Here is a 15790-nt window from a genome sequence, read left to right as displayed (position 1 = left end):
CAAGAAAGTATTTATAACGTACGCAGCCTACAAACGCGACCCCCCGAAGCTGCAGCCTTCTGATTGAGAAACGGTCCACGTGAGACTTCCAAAGCGCGTAGATGGCCTGGCTGACTGCTGGCAATAGAGCCTCTTTAAAACCACTGCTGGCAGCGGTGGGATTCGGACTCACGCCCCCGGAGAGACTGGAGCCTAAATCCAGCGCCTTGGACCGCTCGGCCACGCTACCTCTTGGAGAAGGGCTCTCTGGTGCGTTTCGGTGTGGGTGCAGCTCCACGGACAGCCTCAGTTGATTTCGAGGAACTCGTCGGCGGGAGAGAAACACCTTTGAGGTCCTGCTGTGCTGAGTCATACTCCTGGAGATCCCAAATCCTACAGAGTTCTATCGTTTAGAAAGTACATCTGACACAACAAATGAAGCCATGGGGTTTGCTTAAACTCGAAAATTAGGTGAGATTCCCAAAGCTCCCACAGAAATCTAAAGGAAGCGCTTCTGACAAACCAATTAACATGTAGGATGTTCTTGCATGCCAAAACCACTTTATTCTCTCAATACTCTGAAGCCCGGGATACACTGCACTATTATTGGCTGTCCCAGACGAAAGATTGCCATCGTGAAACAATCGTCGCGATTTCAGTGATCGTGGCTCTTCATCGGTGGTCCTATGTCGTACAATGAGAGAGGTTCAAAGACGGCCGTTTTCCCGGTCGTTCGTCCAAAGATAGCCTACGATAGTTTTCTGACAGTGTCAGAAATTCAGCATGATCAACGCACAGTGTGTTTGCTGCTACGACCTGCGTACTGGTATTTGTTTAACGCGAGCGCATGCTGTTGACGTTTCGCTAACGTGTGACGCAGCCGCCGAAGCTTCCGTGTCATCATCGTACAGTCTACATAGCTGTCGTACCCGGGTTTAAACGATCTATGACGCACAGTGTGATAAGGTAATGATCTTATAGGAGGGCAAAAATCCTGCAGTGTATTCCTGGCTTTACAGATATCTCTGATACAGTGCCCGACTGCTGCCAATTGAGCCTCATTAAAAGTGCTCCTGGCAGCGGTGGGATTCGAACCCACGCCCCCGAAGAGACTGGAGCCTTAATCCAGCAAAACCGCTCGGCCACGCTACCACTTAAAGGGCTTGCCACGGTTGTCCAGAGCTCGCATATGCAGGCTGCATCGAGAATTTAGCCAGCTTCATTCAAGTTAACTGAACAATACATTCGCAAGTCACAAGCATATTACAGCAATTTTCCCATTAACTGAGAATAAGAGTCAACCTGATATTTGTTAGTATTCTGAAACAAGAAAGTTTTTATAATGTACGCAGCCTACAAACGCGACCCCCCGAAGCTGCAGCCTTCTGATTGAGAAACGGTCCACGTGAGACTTCCAAAGCGCGTAGATGGCCTGGCTGACTGCTGGCAATAGAGCCTCTTTAAAACCACTGCTAGCAGCGGTGGGATTCGAACCCACGCCCCCGGAGAGACTGGAGCCTAAATCCAGCGCCTTGGACCGCTCGGCCACGCTACCTCTTGGAGAAGGGCTTACTGGTGCGTTTCGGTGTGGGTGCAGCTCCACGGACAGCCTCAGTTGATTTCGAGGATCTCGTCGGCGGGAGAGAAACACCTTTGAGGTCCTGCTGTGCTGAGTCATACTCATGGAGATCCCAAATCCTACAGAGTTCTATCGTTTAGAAAGTACATCTGACACAACAAATGAAGCCATGGGGTTTGCTTAAACTCGAAAATTAGGTGAGATTCCCAAAGCTCCCACAGAAATCTAAAGGAAGCGCTTCTGACAAACCAATTAACATGTGGGATGTTCTTGCATGCCAAAACCACTTTATTCTCCCAATACTCTGAAGCCCGGGATACACTGCACGATTATTGGCTGTCCCAGACGAAAGATTGCCATCGTGAAACAATCGTCGCGATTTCAGTGATCGTGGCTCTTCATCGGTGGTCCTATGTCGTACAATGAGAGAGGTTCAAAGACGGCCGTTTTCCCGGTCTTTCGTCGAAAGATAGCCTACGATAGTTTTCTGACAGTGTCAGAAATTCAGCATGATCAACGCACAGTGTGTTTGCTGCTACGACCTGCGTACTGGTATTTGTTTAACGCGAGCGCATGCTGTTGACGTTTCGCTAACGTGTGACGCAGCCGCCGAAGCTTCCGTGTCATCATCGTACAGTCTACATGCCTGTCGTACCCGGGTTTAAACGATCTATGACGCACAGTGTGATAAGGTAATGATCTTATAGGAGGGCAAAAATCCTGCAGTGTATTCCTGGCTTTACAGAAATCTCTGATACAGTGCCCGACTGCTGCCAATTGAGCCTCTTTAAAAGTGCTCCTGGCAGCGGTGGGATTCGAACCCACGCCCCCGAAGAGACTGTAGCCTTAATCCAGCGCCTTAGACCGCTCGGCCACGCTACCACTTTATGGGCTTGTGTCGGTTGTCCGGATCTCGCATATGCAGGCTGCATCTAGAATCAAGCCAGCTTCATTCAAGTTAACTGAACAATACATTCGCAAGTCACAAGCATATTACAGCAATTTTCCCATTAACTGAGAATAAGAGTCAACCTGATATTTGTTAGTGTTCTGAAACAAGAAAGTATTTATAACGTACGCAGCCTACAAACGCGACCCCCCGAAGCTGCAGCCTTCTGATTGAGAAACGGTCCACGTGAGACTTCCAAAGCGCGTAGATGGCCTGGCTGACTGCTGGCAATAGAGCCTCTTTAAAACCACTGCTGGCAGCGGTGGGATTCGAACCCACGCCCCCGGAGAGACTGGAGCCTAAATCCAGCGCCTTGGACCGCTCGGCCACGCTACCTCTTGGAGAAAGGCTTTCTGGTGCGTTTCGGTGTGGGTGCAGCTCCACGGACAGCCTCAGTTGATTTCGAGGATCTCGTCGGCGGGAGAGAAACACCTTTGAGGTCCTGCTGTGCTGAGTCATACTCCTGGAGATCCCAAATCCTACAGAGTTCTATCGTTTAGAAAGTACATCTGACACAACAAATGAAGCCATGGGGTTTGCTTAAACTCGAAAATTAGGTGAGATTCCCAAAGCTCCCACAGAAATCTAAAGGAAGCGCTTCTGACAAACCAATTAACATGTGGGATGTTCTTGCATGCCAAAACCACTTTATTCTCCCAATACTCTGAAGCCCGGGATACACTGCATGATTATTGGCTGTCCCAGACGAAAGATTGCCATCGTGAAACAATCGTCGCGATTTCAGTGATCGTGGCTCTTCATCGGTGGTCCTATGTCGTACAATGAGAGAGGTTCAAAGACGGCCGTTTTCCCGGTCTTTCGTCCAAAGATAGCCTACGATAGTTTTCTGACAGTGTCAGAAATTCAGCATGATCAACGCACAGTGTGTTTGCTGCTACGACCTGCGTACTGGTATTTGTTTAACGCGAGCGCATGCTGTTGACGTTTCGCTAACGTGTGACGCAGCCGCCAAAGCTTCCGTGTCATCATCGTCCAGTCTACATGCCTGTCGTACCCGGGTTTAAACGATCTATGACGCACAGTGTGATAAGGTAATGATCTTATAGGAGGGCAAAAATCCTGCAGTGTATTCCTGGCTTTACAGAAATCTCTGATACAGTGCCCGACTGCTGCCAATTGAGCCTCTTTAAAAGTGCTCCTGGCAGCGGTGGGATTTGAACCCACGCCCCCGAAGAGACTGGAGCCTTAATCCAGCGCCTTAGACCGCTCGGCCACGCTACCACTTTAAGGGCTTGCGTCGGTTGTCCGGATCTCGCATATGCAGGCTGCATCTAGAATCAAGCCAGCTTCATTCAAGTTAACTGAACAATACATTCGCAAGTCACAAGCATATTACAGCAATTTTCCCATTAACTGAGAATAAGAGTCAACCTGATATTTGTTAGTGTTCTGAAACAAGAAAGTATTTATAACGTACGCAGCCTACAAACGCGACCCCCCGAAGCTGCAGCCTTCTGATTGAGAAACGGTCCACGTGAGACTTCCAAAGCGCGTAGATGGCCTGGCTGACTGCTGGCAATAGAGCCTCTTTAAAACCACTGCTGGCAGCGGTGGGATTCGAACCCACGCCCCCGGAGAGACTGGAGCCTAAATCCAGCGCCTTGGACCGCTCAGCCACGCTACCTCTTGGAGAAAGGCTTTCTGGTGAGTTTCGGTGTGGGTGCAGCTCCACGGACAGCCTCAGTTGATTTCGAGGATCTCGTCGGCGGGAGAGAAACACCTTTGAGGTCCTGCTGTGCTGAGTCATACTCATGGGGATCCCAAATCCTACAGAGTTCTATCGTTTAGAAAGTACATCTGACACAACAAATGAAGCCATGGGGTTTGCTTAAACTCGAAAATTAGGTGAGATTCCCAAAGCTCCCACAGAAATCTAAAGGAAGCGCTTCTGACAAACCAATTAACATGTGGGATGTTCTTGCATGCCAAAACCACTTTATTCTCCCAATACTCTGAAGCCCGGGATACACTGCACGATTATTGGCTGTCCCAGACGAAAGATTGCCATCGTGAAACAATCGTCACGATTTCAGTGACCGTGGCTCTTCATCGGTGGTCCTATGTCGTACAATGAGAGAGGTTCAAAGACGGCCGTTTTCCCGGTCGTTCGTCCAAAGATAGCCTACGATAGTTTTCTGACAGTGTCAGAAATTCAGCATGATCAACGCACAGTGTGTTTGCTGCTACGACCTGCGTACTGGTATTTGTTTAACGCGAGCGCATGCTGTTGACGTTTCGCTAACGTGTGACGCAGCCGCCGAAGCTTCCGTGTCATCATCGTACAGTCTACATGCCTGTCGTACCCGGGTTTAAACGATCTATGACGCACAGTGTGATAAGGTAATGATCTTATAGGAGGGCAAAAATCCTGCAGTGTATTCCTGGCTTTACAGAAATCTCTGATACAGTGCCCGACTGCTGCCAATTGAGCCTCTTTAAAAGTGCTCCTGGCAGCGGTGGGATTCGAACCCACGCCCCCGAAGAGACTGGAGCCTTAATCCAGCACCTTAGACCGCTCGGCCACGCTACCACTTAAAGGGCTTGCGTCGGTTGTCCGGAGGTCGAATATGCAAGCTGCGTCGAGAATCAAGCCAGCTTCATTCAAGTTAACTGAACAATACATTCGCAAGTCACAAGCATATTACAGCAATTTTCCCATTAACTGAGAATAAGAGTCAACCTGATATTTGTTAGTATTCTGAAACAAGAAAGTACTTATAACGTACGCAGCCTACAAACGCGACCCCCCGAAGCTGCAGCCTTCTGATTGAGAAACGGTCCACGTGAGACTTCCAAAGCGCGTAGATGGCCTGGCTGACTGCTGGCAATAGAGCCTCTTTAAAACCACTGCTGGCAGCGGTGGGATTCGAACCCACGCCCCCGGAGAGACTGGAGCCTAAATCCAGCGCCTTGGACCGCTCGGCCACGCTACCTCTTGGAGAAGGGCTCTCTGGTGCGTTTTGGTGTGGGTGCAGCTCCAAGGACAGCCTCAGTTGATTTCGAGGATCTCGTCGGCGGGAGAGAAACACCTTTGAGGTCCTGCTGTGCTGAGTCATACTCCTGGAGATCCCAAATCCTACAGAGTTCTATCGTTTAGAAAGTACATCTGACACAACAAATGAAGCCATGGGGTTTGCTTAAACTCGAAAATTAGGTGAGATTCCCAAAGCTCCCACAGAAATCTAAAGGAAGCGCTTCTGACAAACCAATTAACATGTGGGATGTTCTTGCATGCCAAAACCACTTTATTCTCCCAATACTCTGAAGCCCGGGATACACTGCACGATTATTGGCTGTCCCAGACGACCGATTGCCATCGTGAAACAATCGTCGCGATTTCAGTGATCGTGGCTCTTCATCGGTGGTCCTATGTCGTACAATGAGAGAGGTTCAAAGACGGCCGTTTTCCCGGTCTTTCGTCCAAAGATAGCCTACGATAGTTTTCTGACAGTGTCAGAAATTCAGCATGATCAACGCACAGTGTGTTTGCTGCTACCACCTGCGTACTGGTATTTGTTTAACGCGAGCGCATGCTGTTGACGTTTCGCTAACGTGTGACGCAGCCGCCGAAGCTTCCGTGTCATCATCGTACAGTCTACATGCCTGTCGTACCCGGGTTTAAACGATCTATGACGCACAGTGTGATAAGGTAATGATCTTATAGGAGGGCAAAAATCCTGCAGTGTATTCCTGGCTTTACAGAAATCTCTGATACAGTGCCCGACTGCTGCCAATTGAGCCTCTTTAAAAGTGCTCCTGGCAGCGGTGGGATTCGAACCCACGCCCCCGAAGAGATTGGAGCCTTAATCCAGCGCCTTAGAGACTTAAAGGACTTGCGTCGGTTGTCCGGAGCTCGCATATGCAAGCTGCATCGAGAATCAAGCCAGCTTCATTCAAGTTAACTGAACAATACATTCGCAAGTCACAAGCATATTACAGCAATTTTCCCATTAACTGAGAATAAGAGTCAACCTGATATTTGTTAGTTTTCTGAAACAAGAAAGTAATTATAACGTACGCAGCCTACAAACGCGACCCCCCGAAGCTGCAGCCTTCTGATTGAGAAACGTTCCACGTGAGACTTCCAAAGCACGTAGATGGCCTGGCTGACTGCTGGCAATAGAGCCTCTTTAAAACCACTGCTGGCAGCGGTGGGATTCGAACCCACGCCCCCAGAAAGACTGGAGCCTAAATCCAGCGCCTTGGACCGCTCGGCCACGCTACCTCTTGGAGAAGGGCTCTCTGGTACGTTTCGTTGTGGGTGCAGCTCCACGGACAGCCTCAGTTGATTTCGAGGATCTCGTCGGCGGGAGAGAAACACCTTTGAGGTCCTGCTGTGCTGAGTCATACTCCTGGAGATCCCAAATCCTACAGAGTTCTATCGTTTAGAAAGTACATCTGACACAACAACCATGGGGTTTGCTTAAACTCGAAAATTAGGTGAGATTCCCAAAGCTCCCACAGAAATCTAAAGGAAGCGCTTCTGACAAACCAATTAACATGTGGGATGTTCTTGCATGCCAAAACCACTTTATTCTCCCAATACTCTGAAGCCCGGGATACACTGCACGATTATTGGCTGTCCCAGACGAAAGATTGCCATCGTGAAACAATCGTCGCGATTTCAGTGATCGTGGCTCTTCATCGGTGGTCCTATGTCGTACAATGAGAGAGGTTCAAAGACGGCCGTTTTCCCGGTCTTTCGTCCAAAGATAGCCTACGATAGTTTTCTGACAGTGTCAGAAATTCAGCATGATCAACGCACAGTGTGTTTGCTGCTACGACCTGCGTACTGGTATTTGTTTAACGCGAGCACATGCTGTTGACGTTTCGCTAACGTGTGACGCAGCCGCCGACGCTTCCGTGTCATCATCGTACAGTCTACATGCCTGTCGTACCCGGGTTTAAACGATCTATGACGCACAGTGTGATAAGGTAATGATCTTATAGGAGGGTAAAAATCCTGCAGTGTATTCCTGGCTTTACAGAAATCTCTGATACAGTGCCCGACTGCTGCCAATTGAGCCTCTTTAAAAGTGCTCCTGGCAGCGGTGGGATTCGAACACACGCCCCCGAAGAGACTGGAGCCTTAATCCAGCGCCTTAGACCGCTCGGCCACGCTACCACTTAATTGGCTTGCGTCGGTTGTCCGGAGCTCGCATATGCAGGCTGCATCGAGAATCAAGCCAGCTTCATTCAAGTTAACTGAACAATACATTCGTAAGTCACAAGCATATTACAGCAATTTTCCCATTAACTGAGAATAAGAGTCAACCTGATATTTGTTAGTATTCTGAAACAAGAAAGTATTTATAACGTACGCAGCCTACAAACGCGACCCCCCGAAGCTGCAGCCTTCTGATTGAGAAACGGTCCACGTGAGACTTCCAAAGCGCGTAGATGGCCTGGCTGACTGCTGGCAATAGAGCCTCTTTAAAACCACTGCTGGCAGCGGTGGGATTCGGACTCACGCCCCCGGAGAGACTGGAGCCTAAATCCAGCGCCTTGGACCGCTCGGCCACGCTACCTCTTGGAGAAGGGCTCTCTGGTGCGTTTCGGTGTGGGTGCAGCTCCACGGACAGCCTCAGTTGATTTCGAGGATCTAGTCTGCGGGAGAGAAACACCTTTGAGGTCCTGCTGTGCTGAGTCATACTCATGGAGATCCCAAATCCTACAGAGTTCTATCGTTTAGAAAGTACATCTGACACAACAAATGAAGCCATGGGGTTTGCTTAAACTCGAAAATTAGGTGAGATTCCCAAAGCTCCCACAGAAATCTAAAGGAAGCGCTTCTGACAAACCAATTAACATGTGGGATGTTCTTGCATGCCAAAACCACTTTATTCTCCCAATACTCTGAAGCCCGGGATACACTGCACGATTATTGGCTGTCCCAGACGAAAGATTGCCATCGTGAAACAATCGTCGCGATTTCAGTGATCGTGGCTCTTCATCGGTGGTCCTATGTCGTACAATGAGAGAGGTTCAAAGACGGCCGTTTTCCCGGTCTTTCGTCGAAAGATAGCCTACGATAGTTTTCTGACAGTGTCAGAAATTCAGCATGATCAACGCACAGTGTGTTTGCTGCTACGACCTGCGTACTGGTATTTGTTTAACGCGAGCGCATGCTGTTGACGTTTCGCTAACGTGTGACGCAGCCGCTGAAGCTTCCGTGTCATCATCGTACAGTCTACATGCCTGTCGTACCCGGGTTTAAACGATCTATGACGCACAGTGTGATAAGGTAATGATCTTATAGGAGGGCAAAAATCCTGCAGTGTATTCCTGGCTTTACAGAAATCTCTGATACAGTGCCCGACTGCTGCCAATTGAGCCTCTTTAAAAGTGCTCCTGGCAGCGGTGGGATTCGAACCCACGCCCCCGAAGAGACTGGAGCCTTAATCCAGCGCCTTAGACCGCTCGGCCACGCTACCACTTTATGGGCTTGCGTCGGTTGTCCGGATATCGCATATGCAGGCTGCATCTAGAATCAAGCCAGCTTCATTCAAGTTAACTGAACAATACATTCGCAAGTCACAAGCATATTACAGCAATTTTCCCATTAACTGAGAATAAGAGTCAACCTGATATTTGTTAGTGTTCTGAAACAAGAAAGTATTTATAACGTACGCAGCCTACAAACGCGACCCCCCGAAGCTGCAGCCTTCTGATTGAGAAACGGTCCACGTGAGACTTCCAAAGCGCGTAGATGGCCTGGCTGACTGCTGGCAATAGAGCCTCTTTAAAACCACTGCTGGCAGCGGTGGGATTCGAACCCACGCCCCCGGAGAGACTGGAGCCTAAATCCAGCGCCTTGGACCGCTCGGCCACGCTACCTCTTGGAGAAAGGCTTTCTGGTGCGTTTCGGTGTGGGTGCAGCTCCACGGACAGCCTCAGTTGATTTCGAGGATCTCGTCGGCGGGAGAGAAACACCTTTGAGGTCCTGCTGTGCTGAGTCATACTCCTGGAGATCCCAAATCCTACAGAGTTCTATCGTTTAGAAAGTACATCTGACACAACAAATGAAGCCATGGGGTTTGCTTAAACTCGAAAATTAGGTGAGATTCCCAAAGCTCCCACAGAAATCTAAAGGAAGCGCTTCTGACAAACCAATTAACATGTGGGATGTTCTTGCATGCCAAAACCACTTTATTCTCCCAATACTCTGAAGCCCGGGATACACTGCATGATTATTGGCTGTCCCAGACGAAAGATTGCCATCGTGAAACAATCGTCGCGATTTCAGTGATCGTGGCTCTTCATCGGTGGTCCTATGTCGTACAATGAGAGAGGTTCAAAGACGGCCGTTTTCCCGGTCTTTCGTCCAAAGATAGCCTACGATAGTTTTCTGACAGTGTCAGAAATTCAGCATGATCAACGCACAGTGTGTTTGCTGCTACGACCTGCGTACTGGTATTTGTTTAACGCGAGCGCATGCTGTTGACGTTTCGCTAACGTGTGACGCAGCCGCCGAAGCTTCCGTGTCATCATCGTACAGTCTACATGCCTGTCGTACCCGGGTTTAAACGATCTATGACGCACAGTGTGATAAGGTAATGATCTTATAGGAGGGCAAAAATCCTGCAGTGTATTCCTGGCTTTACAGAAATCTCTGATACAGTGCCCGACTGCTGCCAATTGAGCCTCTTTAAAAGTGCTCCTGGCAGCGGTGGGATTCGAACCCACGCCCCCGAAGAGACTGGAGCCTTAATCCAGCGCCTTAGACCGCTCGGCCACGCTACCACTTTAAGGGCTTGCGTCGGTTGTCCGGATCTCGCATATGCAGGCTGCATCTAGAATCAAGCCAGCTTCATTCAAGTTAACTGAACAATACATTCGCAAGTCACAAGCATATTACAGCAATTTTCCCATTAACTGAGAATAAGAGTCAACCTGATATTTGTTAGTGTTCTGAAACAAGAAAGTATTTATAACGTACGCAGCCTACAAACGCGACCCCCCGAAGCTGCAGCCTTCTGATTGAGAAACGGTCCACGTGAGACTTCCAAAGCGCGTAGATGGCCTGGCTGACTGCTGGCAATAGAGTCTCCTTAAAACCACTGCTGGCAGCGGTGGGATTCGAACCCACGCCCCCGGAGAGACTGGAGCCTAAATCCAGCGCCTTGGACCGCTCGGCCACGCTACCTCTTGGAGAAAGGCTTTCTGGTGCGTTTCGGTGTGGGTGCAGCTCCACGGACAGCCTCAGTTGATTTCGAGGATCTCGTCGGCGGGAGAGAAACACCTTTGAGGTCCTGCTGTGCTGAGTCATACTCCTGGAGATCCCAAATCCTACAGAGTTCTATCGTTTAGAAAGTACATCTGACACAACAAATGAAGCCATGGGGTTTGCTTTAACTCGAAAATTAGGTGAGATTCCCAAAGCTCCCACAGAAATCTAAAGGAAGCGCTTCTGACAAACCAATTAACATGTGGGATGTTCTTGCATGCCAAAACCACTTTATTCTCCCAATACTCTGAAGCCCGGGATACACTGCATGATTATTGGCTGTCCCAGACGAAAGATTGCCATCGTGAAACAATCGTCGCGATTTCAGTGATCGTGGCTCTTCATCGGTGGTCCTATGTCGTACAATGAGAGAGGTTCAAAGACGGCCGTTTTCACGGTCTTTCGTCCAAAGATAGCCTACGATAGTTTTCTGACAGTGTCAGAAATTCAACATGATCAACGCACAGTGTGTTTGCTGCTACGACCTGCGTACTGGTATTTGTTTAACGCGAGCGCATGCTGTTGACGTTTCGCTAACGTGTGACGCAGCCGCCGAAGCTTCCGTGTCATCATCGTACAGTCTACATGCCTGTCGTACCCGGGTTTAAACGATCTATGACGCACAGTGTGATAAGGTAATGATCTTATAGGAGGGCAAAAATCCTGCAGTGTATTCCTGGCTTTACAGATATCTCTGATACAGTGCCCGACTGCTGCCAATTGAGCCTCTTTAAAAGTGCTCCTGGCAGCGGTGGGATTCGAACCCACGCCCCCGAAGAGACTGGAGCCTTAATCCAGCACCTTGGACCGCTCGGCCACGCTACCACTTAAAGTGCTTGCGTCGGTTGTCCGGAGGTCGAATATGCAGGCTGCATCGAGAATCAAGCCAGCTTCATTCAAGTTAACTGAACAGTACATTCGCAAGTCACAAGCATATTACAGCAATTTTCCCATTAACTGAGAATAAGAGTCAACCTGATATTTGTTAGTGTTCTGAAACAAGAAAGTATTTATAACGTACGCAGCCTACAAACGCGACCCCCCGAAGCTGCAGCCTTCTGATTGAGAAACGGTCCACGTGAGACTTCCAAAGCGCGTAGATGGCCTGGCTGACTGCTGGCAATAGAGCCTCTTTAAAACCACTGCTGGCAGCGGTGGGATTCGAACCCACGCCCCCGGAGAGACTGGAGCCTAAATCCAGCGCCTTGGACCGCTCGGCCACGCTACCTCTTGGAGAAAGGCTTTCTGGTGCGTTTCGGTGTGGGTGCAGCTCCACGGACAGCCTCAGTTGATTTCGAGGATCTCGTCGGCGGGAGAGAAACACCTTTGAGGTCCTGCTGTGCTGAGTCATACTCATGGAGATCCCAAATCCTACAGAGTTCTATCGTTTAGAAAGTACATCTGACACAACAAATGAAGCCATGGGGTTTGCTTAAACTCGAAAATTAGGTGAGATTCCCAAAGCTCCCACAGAAATCTAAAGGAAGCGCTTCTGACAAACCAATTAACATGTGGGATGTTCTTGCATGCCAAAACCACTTTATTCTCCCAATACTCTGAAGCCCGGGATACACTGCACGATTATTGGCTGTCCCAGACGAAAGATTGCCATCGTGAAACAATCGTCGCGATTTCAGTGATCGTGGCTCTTCATCGGTGGTCCTATGTCGTACAATGAGAGAGGTTCAAAGACGGCCGTTTTCCCGGTCTTTCGTCCAAAGATAGCCTACGATAGTTTTCTGACAGTGTCAGAAATTCAGCATGATCAACGCACAGTGTGTTTGCTGCTACGACCTGCGTACTTGTATTTGTTTAACGCGAGCGCATGCTGTTGACGTTTCGCTAACGTGTGACGCAGCCGCCGAAGCTTCCGTGTCATCATCGTACAGTCTACATGCCTGTCGTACCCGGGTTTAAACGATCTATGACGCACAGTGTGATAAGGTAATGATCTTATAGGAGGGCAAAAATCCTGCAGTGTATTCCTGGCTTTACAGAAATCTCTGATACAGTGCCCGACTGCTGCCAATTGAGCCTCTTTAAAAGTGCTCCTGGCAGCGGTGGGATTCGAACCCATGCCCCCGAAGAGACTGGAGCCTTAATCCAGCACCTTAGACCGCTCGGCCACGCTACCACTTAAAGGGCTTGCGTCGGTTGTCCGGAGGTCGAATATGCAGGCTGCATCGAGAATCAAGCCAGCTTCATTCAAGTTAACTGAACAATACATTCGCAAGTCACAAGCATATTACAGCAATTTTCCCATTAACTGAGAATAAGAGTCAACCTGATATTTGTTAGTATTCTGAAACAAGAAAGTATTTATAACGTACGCAGCCTACAAACGCGACCCCCCGAAGCTGCAGCCTTCTGATTGAGAAACGGTCCACGTGAGACTTCCAAAGCGTGTAGATGGCCTGGCTGACTGCTGGCAATAGAGCCTCTTTAAAACCACTGCTGGCAGCGGTGGGATTCGAACCCACGCCCCCGGAGAGACTGGAGCCTAAATCCAGCGCCTTGGACCGCTCGGCCACGCTACCTCTTGGAGAAGGGCTCTCTGGTGCGTTTCGGTGTGGGTGCAGCTCCACGGACAGCCTCAGTTGATTTCGAGGATCTCGTCGGCGGGAGAGAAACACCTTTGAGGTCCTGCTGTGCTGAGTCATACTCCTGGAGATCCCAAATCCTACAGACTTCTATCGTTTAGAAAGTACATCTGACACAACAAATGAAGCCATGGGGTTTGCTTAAACTCGAAAATTAGGTGAGATTCCCAAAGCTCCCACAGAAATCTAAAGGAAGCGCTTCTGACAAACCAATTAACATGTGGGATGTTCTTGCATGCCAAAACCACTTTATTCTCCCAATACTCTGAAGCCCGGGATACACTGCACGATTATTGGCTGTCCCAGACGAAAGATTGCCATCGTGAAACAATCGTCGCGATTTCAGTGATCGTGGCTCTTCATCGGTGGTCCTATGTCGTACAATGAGAGAGGTTCAAAGACGGCCGTTTTCCCGGTCTTTCGTCCAAAAATAGCCTACGATAGTTTTCTAACAGTGTCAGAAATTCAGCATGATCAACGCACAGTGTGTTTGCTGCTACGACCTGCGTACTGGTATTTGTTTAACGCGAGCGCATGCTGTTGACGTTTCGCTAACGTGTGACGCAGCCGCCGAAGCTTCCGTGTCATCATCGTACAGTCTACATGCCTGTCGTACCCGGGTTTAAACGATCTATGACGCACAGTGTGATAAGGTAATGATCTTATAGGAGGGCAAAAATCCTGCAGTGTATTCCTGGCTTTACAGAAATCTCAGATACACTGCCCGACTGCTGCCAATTGAGCCTCTTTAAATGTGCTCCTGGCAGCGGTGGGATTCGAACCCACGCCCCCGAAGAGACTGGAGCCTTAATCCAGCGCCTTAGACCGCTCGGCCACGCTACCACTTAAAGGGCTTGCGTGGGTTGTCCGGAGCTCGCATATGCAGGCTGCATCGAGAATCAAGCCAGCTTCATTTAAGTAAACTGAACAATACATTCGCAAGTCACAAGCATATTACAGCAATTTTCCCATTAACTGAGAATAAGAGTCAACCTGATATTTGTTAGTTTCCTGAAACAAGAAAGTATTTATAACGTACGCAGCCTACAAACGCGACCCCCCGAAGCTGCAGCCTTCTGATTGAGAAACGGTCCACGTGAGACTTCCAAAGCGCGTAGATGGCCTGGCTGACTGCTGGCAATAGAGCCTCTTTAAAACCACTGCTGGCAGCGGTGGAATTCGAACCCACGCCCCCGGAGAGACAGGAGCCTAAATCCAGCGCCTTGGACCCCTCGACCACGCTACCTCTTGGAGAAGGGCTCTCTGGTGCGTTTCGGTGTGGGTGCAGCTCCACGGACAGCCTCAGTTGATTTCGAGGATCTCGTCGGCGGGAGAGAAACACCTTTGAGGTCCTGCTGTGCTGAGTCATACTCCTGGAGATCCCAAATCCTACAGAGTTCTATCGTTAAGAAAGTACATCTGACACAACAACCATGGGGTTTGCTTAAACTCGAAAATTAGGTGAGATTCCCAAAGCTCCCACAGAAATCTAAAGGAAGCGCTTCTGACAAACCAATTAACATGTGGGATGTTCTTGCATGCCAAAACCACTTTATTCTCCCAATACTCTGAAGCCCGGGATACACTGCACGATTATTGGCTGTCCCAGACGAAAGATTGCCATCGTGAAACAATCGTCGCGATTTCAGTGATCGTGGCTCTTCATCGGTGGTCCTATGTCGTACAATGAGAGAGGTTCAAAGACGGCCGTTTTCCCGGTCTTTCGTCCAAAGATAGCCTACGATAGTTTTATGACAGTGTCAGAAATTCAGCATGATCAACGCACAGTGTGTTTGCTGCTACGACCTGCGTACTGGTATTTGTTTAACGCGAGCGCATGCTGTTGACGTTTCGCTAACGTGTGACGCAGCCGCCGAAGCTTCCGTGTCATCATCGTACAGTCTACATGCCTGTCGTACCCGGGTTTAAACGATCTATGACGCACAGTGTGATAAGGTAATGATCTTATAGGGGGGCGAAAATCCTGCAGTGTATTCCTGGCTTTACAGTAATCTCTGATACAGTGCCCGACTGCTGCCAATTGAGCCTCTTTAAAAGTGCTCCTGGAAGCGGTGGGATTCGAACCCACGCCCCCGAAGAGACTGGAGCCTTAATCCAGCGCCTTAGACCGCTCGGCCACGCTACCACTTAAAGATCTTGGGTCGGTTGTCCGGAGGACGCATATGCAGGCTGCATCGAGAATCAAGCCAGCTTCATTCAAGTTAACTGAACAATACATTCGCAAGTCACAAGCATATTACAGCAATTTTCCCATTAACTGAGAATAAGAGTCAACCTGATATTTGTTAGTATTCTGAAACAAGAAAGTATTTATAACGTACGCACCCTACAAACGCGACCCCCCGAAGCTGCAGCCTTCTGATTGAGAAACGGTCCACGTGAGACTTCCAAAGCGCGTAGATGGCCTGGCTGAC

The 15790-nt window shown here is 49.3% G+C and overlaps 18 non-coding genes across 18 annotated transcripts; all 18 read right to left on the bottom strand.

The window, feature by feature from the left end:
* Window positions 1–147: 147 nt before the first annotated feature.
* trnal-uag (transfer RNA leucine (anticodon UAG)) lies at window positions 148–229 on the bottom strand. Its single transcript has one exon. It is a non-coding gene; the product is annotated as a tRNA-Leu (tRNA).
* A 1223-nt stretch (window positions 230–1452) lies between these two features.
* Window positions 1453–1534, bottom strand: trnal-uag (transfer RNA leucine (anticodon UAG)). Its single transcript has one exon. It is a non-coding gene; the product is annotated as a tRNA-Leu (tRNA).
* Window positions 1535–2761: 1227 nt separating this feature from the next.
* On the bottom strand, window positions 2762–2843 carry trnal-uag (transfer RNA leucine (anticodon UAG)). Its single transcript has one exon. It is a non-coding gene; the product is annotated as a tRNA-Leu (tRNA).
* Window positions 2844–3667: 824 nt separating this feature from the next.
* trnal-aag (transfer RNA leucine (anticodon AAG)) lies at window positions 3668–3749 on the bottom strand. The gene has a single exon. It is a non-coding gene; the product is annotated as a tRNA-Leu (tRNA).
* A 321-nt stretch (window positions 3750–4070) lies between these two features.
* Window positions 4071–4152, bottom strand: trnal-uag (transfer RNA leucine (anticodon UAG)). The gene has a single exon. It is a non-coding gene; the product is annotated as a tRNA-Leu (tRNA).
* Window positions 4153–4976: 824 nt separating this feature from the next.
* On the bottom strand, window positions 4977–5058 carry trnal-aag (transfer RNA leucine (anticodon AAG)). The gene has a single exon. It is a non-coding gene; the product is annotated as a tRNA-Leu (tRNA).
* Window positions 5059–5379: 321 nt separating this feature from the next.
* trnal-uag (transfer RNA leucine (anticodon UAG)) lies at window positions 5380–5461 on the bottom strand. The gene has a single exon. It is a non-coding gene; the product is annotated as a tRNA-Leu (tRNA).
* Window positions 5462–6671: 1210 nt separating this feature from the next.
* Window positions 6672–6753, bottom strand: trnal-uag (transfer RNA leucine (anticodon UAG)). The gene has a single exon. It is a non-coding gene; the product is annotated as a tRNA-Leu (tRNA).
* Window positions 6754–7974: 1221 nt separating this feature from the next.
* Window positions 7975–8056, bottom strand: trnal-uag (transfer RNA leucine (anticodon UAG)). The gene has a single exon. It is a non-coding gene; the product is annotated as a tRNA-Leu (tRNA).
* An 824-nt stretch (window positions 8057–8880) lies between these two features.
* Window positions 8881–8962, bottom strand: trnal-aag (transfer RNA leucine (anticodon AAG)). Its single transcript has one exon. It is a non-coding gene; the product is annotated as a tRNA-Leu (tRNA).
* Window positions 8963–9283: 321 nt separating this feature from the next.
* trnal-uag (transfer RNA leucine (anticodon UAG)) lies at window positions 9284–9365 on the bottom strand. The gene has a single exon. It is a non-coding gene; the product is annotated as a tRNA-Leu (tRNA).
* An 824-nt stretch (window positions 9366–10189) lies between these two features.
* On the bottom strand, window positions 10190–10271 carry trnal-aag (transfer RNA leucine (anticodon AAG)). The gene has a single exon. It is a non-coding gene; the product is annotated as a tRNA-Leu (tRNA).
* Window positions 10272–10592: 321 nt separating this feature from the next.
* trnal-uag (transfer RNA leucine (anticodon UAG)) lies at window positions 10593–10674 on the bottom strand. The gene has a single exon. It is a non-coding gene; the product is annotated as a tRNA-Leu (tRNA).
* An 824-nt stretch (window positions 10675–11498) lies between these two features.
* On the bottom strand, window positions 11499–11580 carry trnal-aag (transfer RNA leucine (anticodon AAG)). The gene has a single exon. It is a non-coding gene; the product is annotated as a tRNA-Leu (tRNA).
* Window positions 11581–11901: 321 nt separating this feature from the next.
* On the bottom strand, window positions 11902–11983 carry trnal-uag (transfer RNA leucine (anticodon UAG)). The gene has a single exon. It is a non-coding gene; the product is annotated as a tRNA-Leu (tRNA).
* Window positions 11984–13210: 1227 nt separating this feature from the next.
* Window positions 13211–13292, bottom strand: trnal-uag (transfer RNA leucine (anticodon UAG)). The gene has a single exon. It is a non-coding gene; the product is annotated as a tRNA-Leu (tRNA).
* An 824-nt stretch (window positions 13293–14116) lies between these two features.
* On the bottom strand, window positions 14117–14198 carry trnal-aag (transfer RNA leucine (anticodon AAG)). The gene has a single exon. It is a non-coding gene; the product is annotated as a tRNA-Leu (tRNA).
* A 1221-nt stretch (window positions 14199–15419) lies between these two features.
* Window positions 15420–15501, bottom strand: trnal-aag (transfer RNA leucine (anticodon AAG)). The gene has a single exon. It is a non-coding gene; the product is annotated as a tRNA-Leu (tRNA).
* Window positions 15502–15790: the final 289 nt, after the last annotated feature.

This window comes from Paramisgurnus dabryanus, chromosome 1 (genome assembly GCF_030506205.2).
Source record: "Paramisgurnus dabryanus chromosome 1, PD_genome_1.1, whole genome shotgun sequence".
Taxonomy (NCBI): domain Eukaryota; kingdom Metazoa; phylum Chordata; class Actinopteri; order Cypriniformes; family Cobitidae; genus Paramisgurnus; species Paramisgurnus dabryanus.
The sequence above is the reverse complement of the archived record's forward strand: the minus strand, read 5'-3'. Positions and strand labels throughout refer to the sequence as shown.